This window comes from Eschrichtius robustus, chromosome 8 (assembly GCF_028021215.1).
Source record: "Eschrichtius robustus isolate mEscRob2 chromosome 8, mEscRob2.pri, whole genome shotgun sequence".
NCBI lineage: Eukaryota > Metazoa > Chordata > Mammalia > Artiodactyla > Eschrichtiidae > Eschrichtius > Eschrichtius robustus.
In genome coordinates this window covers 79,089,011-79,098,549 of record NC_090831.1, presented here as the reverse complement: position 1 = coordinate 79,098,549, position 9,539 = coordinate 79,089,011, and the positions used below count along the sequence as shown (strand labels likewise).

At 40.5% G+C, this 9,539-nt stretch overlaps 1 long non-coding RNA gene across 1 annotated transcript in view; it reads right to left on the bottom strand.

The window, feature by feature from the left end:
• Positions 1 to 2,213: 2,213 nt before the first annotated feature.
• Positions 2,214 to 9,539, bottom strand: part of LOC137768481 (uncharacterized) — a 95,901-nt gene continuing 88,575 nt past the window's right edge. Inside the window, exon 4 of the long non-coding RNA XR_011074753.1 lies at positions 2,214 to 3,326. This is a non-coding gene — a long non-coding RNA (uncharacterized lncRNA). The remainder of the gene's footprint in view (positions 3,327 to 9,539) is intronic.

Below are 9,539 nucleotides of genomic sequence, written 5' to 3'. Positions count from 1 at the left end.
TAGCTGCAGTGGTAGTCTTCATTGATAAAAACATTAAGTGGGGAGGTGGGGAGACAGCAGATGTTCCTGACCCCAGTCTAACATCCTTTCTGGCTTAACCCTATTTTTCCTCCTCCTCTTCCAATCAGGTGTGCTGCCTCTTTTTTTACATTCTGACAACACTTCACAGTGAGCTTCTTAACCCCAGCTAATTTGCCAGCCTAGTATCTATGACAGAAACATAATTAAGTTTCCTGGGCATATTCATTCCTCTTAATGTCCTTAGTAGGTTGAGGCTTTGTGAAACATCTTCAAAAGAGAACAGGGTAGTGTAGAAAAGACTGTTATAAGTGTAGCCTTCTGGGTCCTTACACCCTCCAAAACTTATGCCAACCAAATATACGAAGTGATACACCAAAGGGTTAACATTGGCATTGAACTAGAGCAGGGTAGAGTCAGGGAGGGAGATTATTATCTTTATTCTAGCCCATCTTTATCTTTTCAAAGATGGAAAAAAAAAAAAACAGAAAGGAAGGAAGAACAAAGGAAGGAAGGAAGGAGGGGAGGAAAATATGCCTAAACCACAATAAAATTTATAAGCTTGAAACTTAAGAGTATATCAGAAAAATGTTTTAAATATTATAAATAAAAGGGCTAAAATCATAATATAGCCTAATCTGAAATTCTCTTAATCTATAATGCTAGGTTTTTGAGGAAAAGTAAAAGGGTCTATAAATGTCATTTTTTTTTCCTTTAGCAGTTAAATAAAGGAAAATTCTGAGTTATGGACTGATAGTGAGTATAGATATGAAAAATATCTCTGCTATGAATGGGTACTAGAATTTTTCATATATAGTAGACTACTCATGTCTATACAAGGGGGAAAAACAGACTAAATAACAGTCAATCTTGTATTTTTGGCAGACTAAATGATTAACCATTTCACATCAGAGTCAATCTCAATCTAATCAACTGTATGGGAATTAGTCACTATAATGGAAAAAGTACTTAACTCAGAAGGATTCATTCATTAATCACATATCAACACCCCAGAGAGATAATTTTTCTGCTTAAGTTCCCAAGCTTTACTTACTCATTCATTCCTTCAGCAGTTATTTGTTGAACTCTTACAATGAGCCAGGTGTTCTGTAGGACACTAAGAGTAAAAACACACTCCTTCAAATAAAGGAAATTGTAGACTAGAAGGGGGAAATTAAAAATAAATAACTCATGACCTAAACACTGATATGGACTTGAAAAAAATGCTATGGGGGTAGGGGGCGAAGGGAAGAACTACATATTCATTCTAGGGCAAGTGGAGAAATCTTCACGGAGGAAGTAACATCTGAGTCAGAACTTAAAGGATGAATTGGAGTTCATCTCAAAGTTCCCAGTGAAAACCAAAGCTTAAAAATCGAGGAGGGGGGCTTCCCTGGTGGCGCAGTGGTTAAGAATCCACCTGTCAAGGCAGGGGACAAGGGTTTGAGCCCTGGTCCAGGAAAATCCCACATGCCACGGAGTAACTAAGCCCGTGCACCACAACTACTGAGCCTGCGCTCTAGAGCCCGCGAGCCACAACTACTGAAGCCCGCGCTCCTAGAGCCTGTGCTCCACAACAAGAGAAGCCGCCGCAATGAGAAGCCCGTGCGCCACAACGAAGAGTAGCCCCGGCTGGATGCAACTAAGAGAAAGCCCGCGTGCAGCAACGAAGACCCAACGCAGCCAAAAAAAAAAAAAAAATAGAGGAGGCCCAGTTTATGAACACCTCCACTAGGCCAGCATTTCCAAATGTGTTTATAGATCTTATTTGAAAATAGGGATTTCATGGTCACAAGAAAGTTAGGAATGCTAGAGTCTACCCATTAAATAATTTTCTTTACAATAGGACTTCTCAGAACCTTTATGCCCCAAAATGGATACCAACTACATACAGGAAATGATACCCCAAATGTTGACATTGGTTACTCCATGAGCGGAGAACTGGAATAGAATGAAACCAATGCACATCACGAATTTAAAGACATAGTGCAGTGATTCCAGGCTTAAGGAAAGCCCCCTCTTCCTTATAGAACTTGAGGGTCTACTTGTCTGTGTACACAATTTATGTCTGTATTCGTAGTCTGTACTTATGAATTTATTTTCATGCGCGTTTTGGGCTAAGGTAAGAAAAGGTGATTATATGCTCCACTAATGAATATTTGAATTTCTGCTGAAAAAAGCAGCAGATGAATCTTAACATTTATTATTACTGGCATTTATTATATTGGTATCAACACTGCAATCATTCTCATTCCAAAAAGATTGTCATTGTCTTATAGGATTCTAGAGAGACTCAGCCACCATTTTGTGGGGTGTCAGTGTTAGAAGACTAGGAAACCCGGAGTAAGATGAACAATACACATGCATATGGTTGATAATTATGTACTAGATAACTAAATCAAATAGCAACCCAGAAATCACTTTTTTCCTTATATAATGATCAACGAATAGATTAAGAATCAGATCTTCCCTTCATACTCACTGCATGTATGAAATAGTATGTGTTGAATTATGCTTTTTCTATTTGTGAAAAAAAGTGCGATGGAAGTATATTTTAAGGAACACTAAATATTAATAAAAAGGGGAAAATGCAAATGGTCTAGATGACGTAATTAAAGATGGATGACCCGGTGGGTCACTATTCCTGTGAACAAAACTTCGGAAACTGCAGATAAAGAAAGACTTCAAGTCTCCCACATGACACTATTTAAAGCATGTGCTGCCTGTATAATAGGCTGGAAAGGGACTATTCATTTGATGAAGGGAGACTTAGATCTATGACTTACATTATCATGATGAATCCTATATTAATATTAAAGTTCTATCCATCACATTGGAAATTTCCCTAGAGGGTTTTTAACATTTCCCTGGTGACTGCCTTAATATGTATATCAATGCCATCCTGAGAGGCCAGAGCAGAATCTCTGCTTATAACTTTTTCTACATTACATTTTTTCCCACTTTATTTCTATGCAAATTGAGTCCTTTTTAGTTTTAGAAAAAAGTTGCCCTCTCTTCAGATAATCCGAGTTCATACTGCTCTCACAAATGCTCTCATTCAGCCATCCCATACGGTTTCCTATTTCCCTTTTCTTTGCTGATAGTAAAATTAGCAGCAGTAAGAGGTCTTCTCTGTAGGCTTAGGAAACTTGACTCAAGCTGTTAGTACAAGCAATAAATGCTGGCCAGCTTATGTTTTGTAGCCTGTAAAATGTTGGATACTGTAGTTCAGATTCTTTGGTCAGTGGCCACAGTCTTCAAAGGTCACATTTCATCAAAATCACTTCAGCAACTGCTGTTCAACATGCCTGTCCAAAGAGAGAGAGAGAGGGTGATGCAATCAGATCACGTGGGAAAGGAGTTAGTCTCTTGGTACTAATTTGCAGTGTATTAGGAACAATGCTGCCCCAGGTTCCCAGGTGTAACAATAATCTCGGGATCTCCTTGACCCTAATTATAAGACGCTCCAAGTTGAACTGCATTTGAGATTTGGAGTGGGGGTGAAGGAGAAGAATAACAGGCCAAGAATCATTCACTAGGCCTGATTCCTTCTTCTGTGCCAGAAAGAAAACCTAGAAGATAAAAGTCCATCTTCTACCAACCTTCCAGTTATGCTCTCCTCCCTCCCAGGCTGCACCCCACCTTCTCATCCTCCAGCCCACAGTGAACTCTAGAAGATAGTAAGAATAATAGCAGCAGTGGTAGCAGCAACTAGTACCCAACCCTTCGGGGGAACTTTCTGGGCTGATGACTCAGCCAGTCCTGCAGAGCATTTGCTCAACTTTTTCTCCAAATGGGCTGGTCAGAACCTTTGACTGGACCACTGAACAGAGAGCACGTGGACACCAAGAGGCTACCCTTCACCCCACAGCTTAATTGTGTTCCAGACGTAGCCAACCGACATCACCCTCCCCAACTCCCTTTTCACAATTTACACCTCAGAATGCTTCCCGGAGGAGGGTGTATGCCCTCTGCCCAGGCTCTCTCCCGAGGGAGAGGGGTCAGCATAATGCAGAGGATCCTGAACTCTCTTTACTGTTATGTAGTTTGAGGAGAGGGCTGTGGAACCAAACACTCAGACTCTTAGATGGAGAGCATCTACTGCCAGCAATGGAAGGGAGAAATTACCAGGCAGATTTTTCATTTGAAAAACTTTATAAATTTTTAAATCTTACTCTTTCAGAATGAACCATAAATGGGTCAAATGATACAGAATAGTAAAATGGATGTGATATGAATTCTTTATAATTATGGAAATGGCAGCTTCCTTATTGGTTACGAGTCACGTAACATGTAATCCCCATCTTGGGTTATTAATAATGGATACACAGTTATCAAATTGTTTTAATGAACACTTCTGAAATACTTTCTGTCACTAAAAGCAAATATTTTATTGTAGACAGATATGGTTGTAGGATTGAACTAGGATATCCCATTATTACTACTTCTAATTTAGTGTAAATACTGTCAAAAAAAAAAAACAGAGAAAAATGAAGCTAATTACCAAAAGAATATATGCCTATATTTGGAATTATACACGAGTCTTATTTTTACTGTCTCCAAGATAAACACTCCTTGCTGATCTCTACATAGTTCATTATATAAGGAGAGGAAATTTTGGAGTGTTTCCAAGGAAGACTACCCAAGGATCAGGCAAAGAATGGTAAATCTGCCTAACTTAATAGAAAACTAAACTTTCTTGCTCAGAGGGCAATGAACCATTCTACTCTGGGTCACAGAACTCACCTGACCTTAGTAAACTCAGTGCAAAGAAATGAAGCAAGCCAGTATCACACAGCAGCATAAAGGGTGTGAAACATTTAGGAAAGAGGACCATTTAGGGACCAAACCACCTGGTCCTGAAATTCTCAGGACAGTACTTCATATCTGGCGCTGAGCATAATGCTGGAATCAGGAGTGCCTCCAAATGCCAAAGAGGAACACTTGAGCCAGGGCTCTCACCTGCCAGGGGAGAAAGGGAATCTTACAGGCTCTCGAAGTTGGCACCGCTTTTCATGGATATATGGAGAAATAGCTGGGAATTGTGCCCTCGGCTGCCCCTGGGGAAGGAAGATCTAGAATTTATTTTGTTTTGTTTTGTTTTTATCATCAAAGCCCCACACGAGCCACAGAAATATCACACAAGAACACCTGCTTGCAAAAACAAAGATCCAGATGGCACTGATGAAAGCACTGTCTGCTGGTATCACTGGGCTAGGATAAAGACCTCCTCAGCACCTTTAGAGAGAAACAGAAATAGGCACACCATCGCAGGATGGTTAAGATGCCCTCTGACTGCATGTCAGAACTAGTTTTTCGTCAGCTTGGGAAGTAGCTTTCCTCTGCAAAGTGAATTGGATTTAGGGAGAGAAGAGTCCAGATTCTCCCTTATACTCTGTCTTTCCTGCTCTTTTGAACACCTACTGTACTGTCTTCCCAGTAGCACCACCCACCCCCAGCTCTTCCACAGGTTTGCAGTTGGATCTTCTATGTTAGTGCAGTGTGACCCACCCTGGCCACAAATGACTGGTTCAGGAAGGGGTACCTTATCTAGACCGGGCCAATCATAATCTTTCCCTGGCATGTTGAATCTGGAACTCAGACAAGGCAGTTTCTCATAGGGTGGCTGAAACTGAGGATGTGTAAACTCAGAAGTTATTGGCAAACAGATAGAGAAGCAGAAAGATCAAGATGGAGCGGTAGGAGGGAATAATGAAGCTGATGCACAGAGAGAAGAAATGAGGATGCAGGAGAAAGTCCTGATGGTGATTTGAGTCCTAGGCTCCAGATGTTCTATAGGCCCCAGTCTCATTCATAAGACATCCCAGTATCCTTATAATAAATTCCCCATTTTGTTTAAACACATTAGAAATTTTAGTAATATGCAACAAAGGATTTGAGTAGTCTCTCAGGTAAAGGAGAGCCTAGTTTTGCAGCTGTCCTCAATAATGAAAGCCTCAACTACAAAACATTTACACAAACAGGAAACCACTCAAGAGGCAGGGAGGTCCAAAGTGAGCCCACAGTGAGTTTTCTTCTATTCTATCTCTCACCACGCCCTGCTTAGCCTGTGTATCAGGGACTGCCTAGGATTATAGGACTCCTTCCCCCCTGGATATTTTAATCCAAATGAGATCAGGTCAAGATATTCATTAAGGAGAGTTTTAAAGAGATGAATTTAAATAAACTTCAGCCTAAAGTATATGAAAACATAGGAAGGGCTATTCTACTGCTCTTGACGTAGAGGTTGGGGAATGGGGCACAGACAGAGGGGGTATTTACCGGAAGATCCACATTGATGCTTCTAGACCATGGATCATTGGCTACTGCTATCATTAAATCAGAAGGGGCTCCACCAGGGCCCATCAGCCAAAGCCCACTATTCTTAAACTGCTCTGGGTCATTCAAGCCTGTGTTTATAGTCGGCTATTGTCCCTAGAGATGGTATGCCTGCTTGTGCATCTAAATATATTCTGAAACCTTTATTAGCTTTGTCTATTTTCTTTACTATAGGTACTCAAAAAGGAAATATCTGATTTCTTAAATTCACCTGGTACAAAACCCAGTATAGAATTAAATCCAGTTGATATTTAATAGGATTAGGTTAACACTTATTTAGTTCATTTAACCTCCATAAGTACAGAATTTTCTGTCTAGATCTCACCTTTTACAATGAGATTACCAGAAAATCTTCTCCTTTAATTAAATTTATACCCAAAGTCACTGTAGGTTTAAAAGTATGTTTTTAAGTGCCCCTCCAAATACAACTATTTGGCCGAGGGTTTTTCTATTTGCTTGCTCAGAATTGGTTGCATTTTATATGTCATGGACCTGCCTGAGTTTAGCCAGCAAAACTGCCATGCTGTAATTCCTGGCTATGTCATGGACACATCCCTTTGGGGGTCCAATAAAACCAGTGTTGAAGAGAAGTGTAACCCCCTTCTCAGTGATGAAGTCCAGCCAGTGTAATCCAGGGGCCCACTGGTATGAGGTACTCACATGACCTCAGACCTAGAGCAAAGAGGCAGGAAGTATGGCCAAAGCCAAAGCACTGGTAACAGAAAAGAATAAAGTCCAAATGCCCGTGTGTTAGTGCAAGTGTGGTCAGAGCCAGGCCAGCTTCTGCTCAGAACCAAGGAAATCGCGTGGCTCCTGCAGACCTTGTGGGAGCTCTCACCAAGAGCCCACGGGAGCACAGAAACCACGTGACCCCCAATCAGGAAGAAAAAAATAAACGAACAACAACCCATTCACATGCATATTTCAATTCACCCCCTTCTCATTTTTTTCCATCAGAGATGAAAGAGCATCTAGGAGGGTCCATTTGAATGATGATGCTAATTTTTATTGGTCACCCATCTGTCCTTATTCTGCTTGAGATGAGAAACAGTTGTCTTTTTAAATACCCTCCAAAACCCACATCGGTGTAGGTTTAAGCAACAGATTTCCTCCCCATTGAAGGTGTGGCCAGGATAGTGGAAAAAGTCAGTCTAAGGATTAGGCTAGGTCCTTCCTAAACTATTCAAAGTCTCACACTTTCTTTTTATTAAAGCAAATTATTATTTGAAGAACACATTCCACATTTTGGAGCAGAATCCTTCAAAACAAAGATAAAACAAAAAAACCCAAGATACTGAAAAAGCACACACTTTGTAAGAAACTAAATTCTTCTGCTCAGGTTAGAAAAACAAGATGGCTGCTTGCTTATTTTAAAAATATCAAAAGACAAGATTGGCCAAAAACAGAGAAAAAAAGAAATCCCAGTAAAGGTCTTGGTTTCCATTACCTATATTTGTATAAACGCTATGTGTTGTTTTAACTTAACATCTGGCCTTTGTCCCTCATGTAGAGAATTCGTAGTTTTCTTGACACTTTGGCAAGAGGTACCACAACCCCCTGCCAGGCTAGTAAAAATCACACATTTTTTCTGCAAGGGAAAAAATGTCAATAAAAATGAAACATTAAAAATCATAAAAGCTCGAGTTGGAAGGCCTTGCTGAGGAGAGTCTGCTTCCTAATCAGCCTTGCACAATTGCTCTAAATTTTTTTTAAACAGTACCACACCATATTGTTTGAAAGATCTAATACTGATACTGCAAGTTTGTTCAATGTATTGTTCTAAAATACGTCCTTTAGATATAGCGACCTTGCCATTTAATCAACCTTCTAGAATAAATCATGTGAATTAATTTTTATAAATATTTAATGTTTATTCTTGTATTCTACAATTTGACTCTTTAAGTTATTTCAACCAGAATTGAATTTCAGGGCTTCCCTGGTGGCGCAGTGGTTGAGAGTCTGCCTGCCAATGCAGGGGACACAGGTTCGAGCCCTGGTCTGGGAGGATCCCACATGCCGCGGAGCAACTGAGCCCGTGAGCCACAATTACTGAGCCTGCGCGTCTGGAGCCTGTGCTCCGCAATAGGAGAGGCCGCGACAGTGAGAGACCCGCGCACCGCGATGAAGAGCGGCCCCCGCTCGCCGCAACTGGAGAAAGCCCTCGCACGGAAACGAAGACCCAACACAGCCAAAAATAAATAAATAAAAAATAAAAAAAAAAAAAGAATTGAATTTCAACTGCTTTTACTACATAAAGGAGTAATCTTTGTCTCACATTCACATCGGCACCTTCCAAGGCCCTGGCATTGTAATCTGTCATCATAAACAGGGAAGTAAATACAACCCTGCTACCAAAATATGACAAGCTCATTATAACAAGCCACTCATAAATCTTGAAACAAAGGCACCACCCCACATTTTAAAAATAATAATTTTACATAATTTGCATAGGGATATTTTTGTTTGGAACCAAGGCAGGTATTTCTTTCTCTTTGCACACATAATACTGAAATAAATTATACAGTAATACCACCACCCACCTCTAAAGAGGGCCAGATATTAGTTAACAAATGGTTGCAAAATACTTTGCAAACATGAAATGCAAAATAAGACTATAATGGCCATCAATTCTTCTGCATAGCATAACAATTGGATTATGCTTAGAGAGAAAGGAAGAAATAAACAGTGTAAAAAGGCAAGTGCCTGGAAAGTAAATGGCTGGGTTGAGGGTAAGAAGAAGGGCTCTATAATGAGGTTCCTCTGGATATTAAAATTCATCACCTCTTTGGTAGATCTTGCCATGGCCTCAGGGGGCCTGGGTCAATGTGTGGAGTGAGCTGGCCCTTCTATATAAAGATTTAAATAAAAACATACAGCCCATGGCACAAAAACAGTATCTTATTTGAAATGTTTTACTAGGAGTTTAGATAAACCAGAGCCTTACAAAGTCCTAAACCCAGAACAAGTCAGCTCACTTCCTGATTGATGGAAATGATTTGTCCCCAACTCTAACTACCTGCCAGAGGTTAGGGTGCAGCTAGTGGGTGTGGACAAATAATAAGCAAACAGAGAACACTTTTCTGTGCTCAGCCCGTGGGCCTAAGAAGTCTGCCTAGTGAGAGACCCTGAAGCATCATCAGGAAGCCCTCCTTGGGGCTGTGCAGTCCCCTTTCACACCCTTC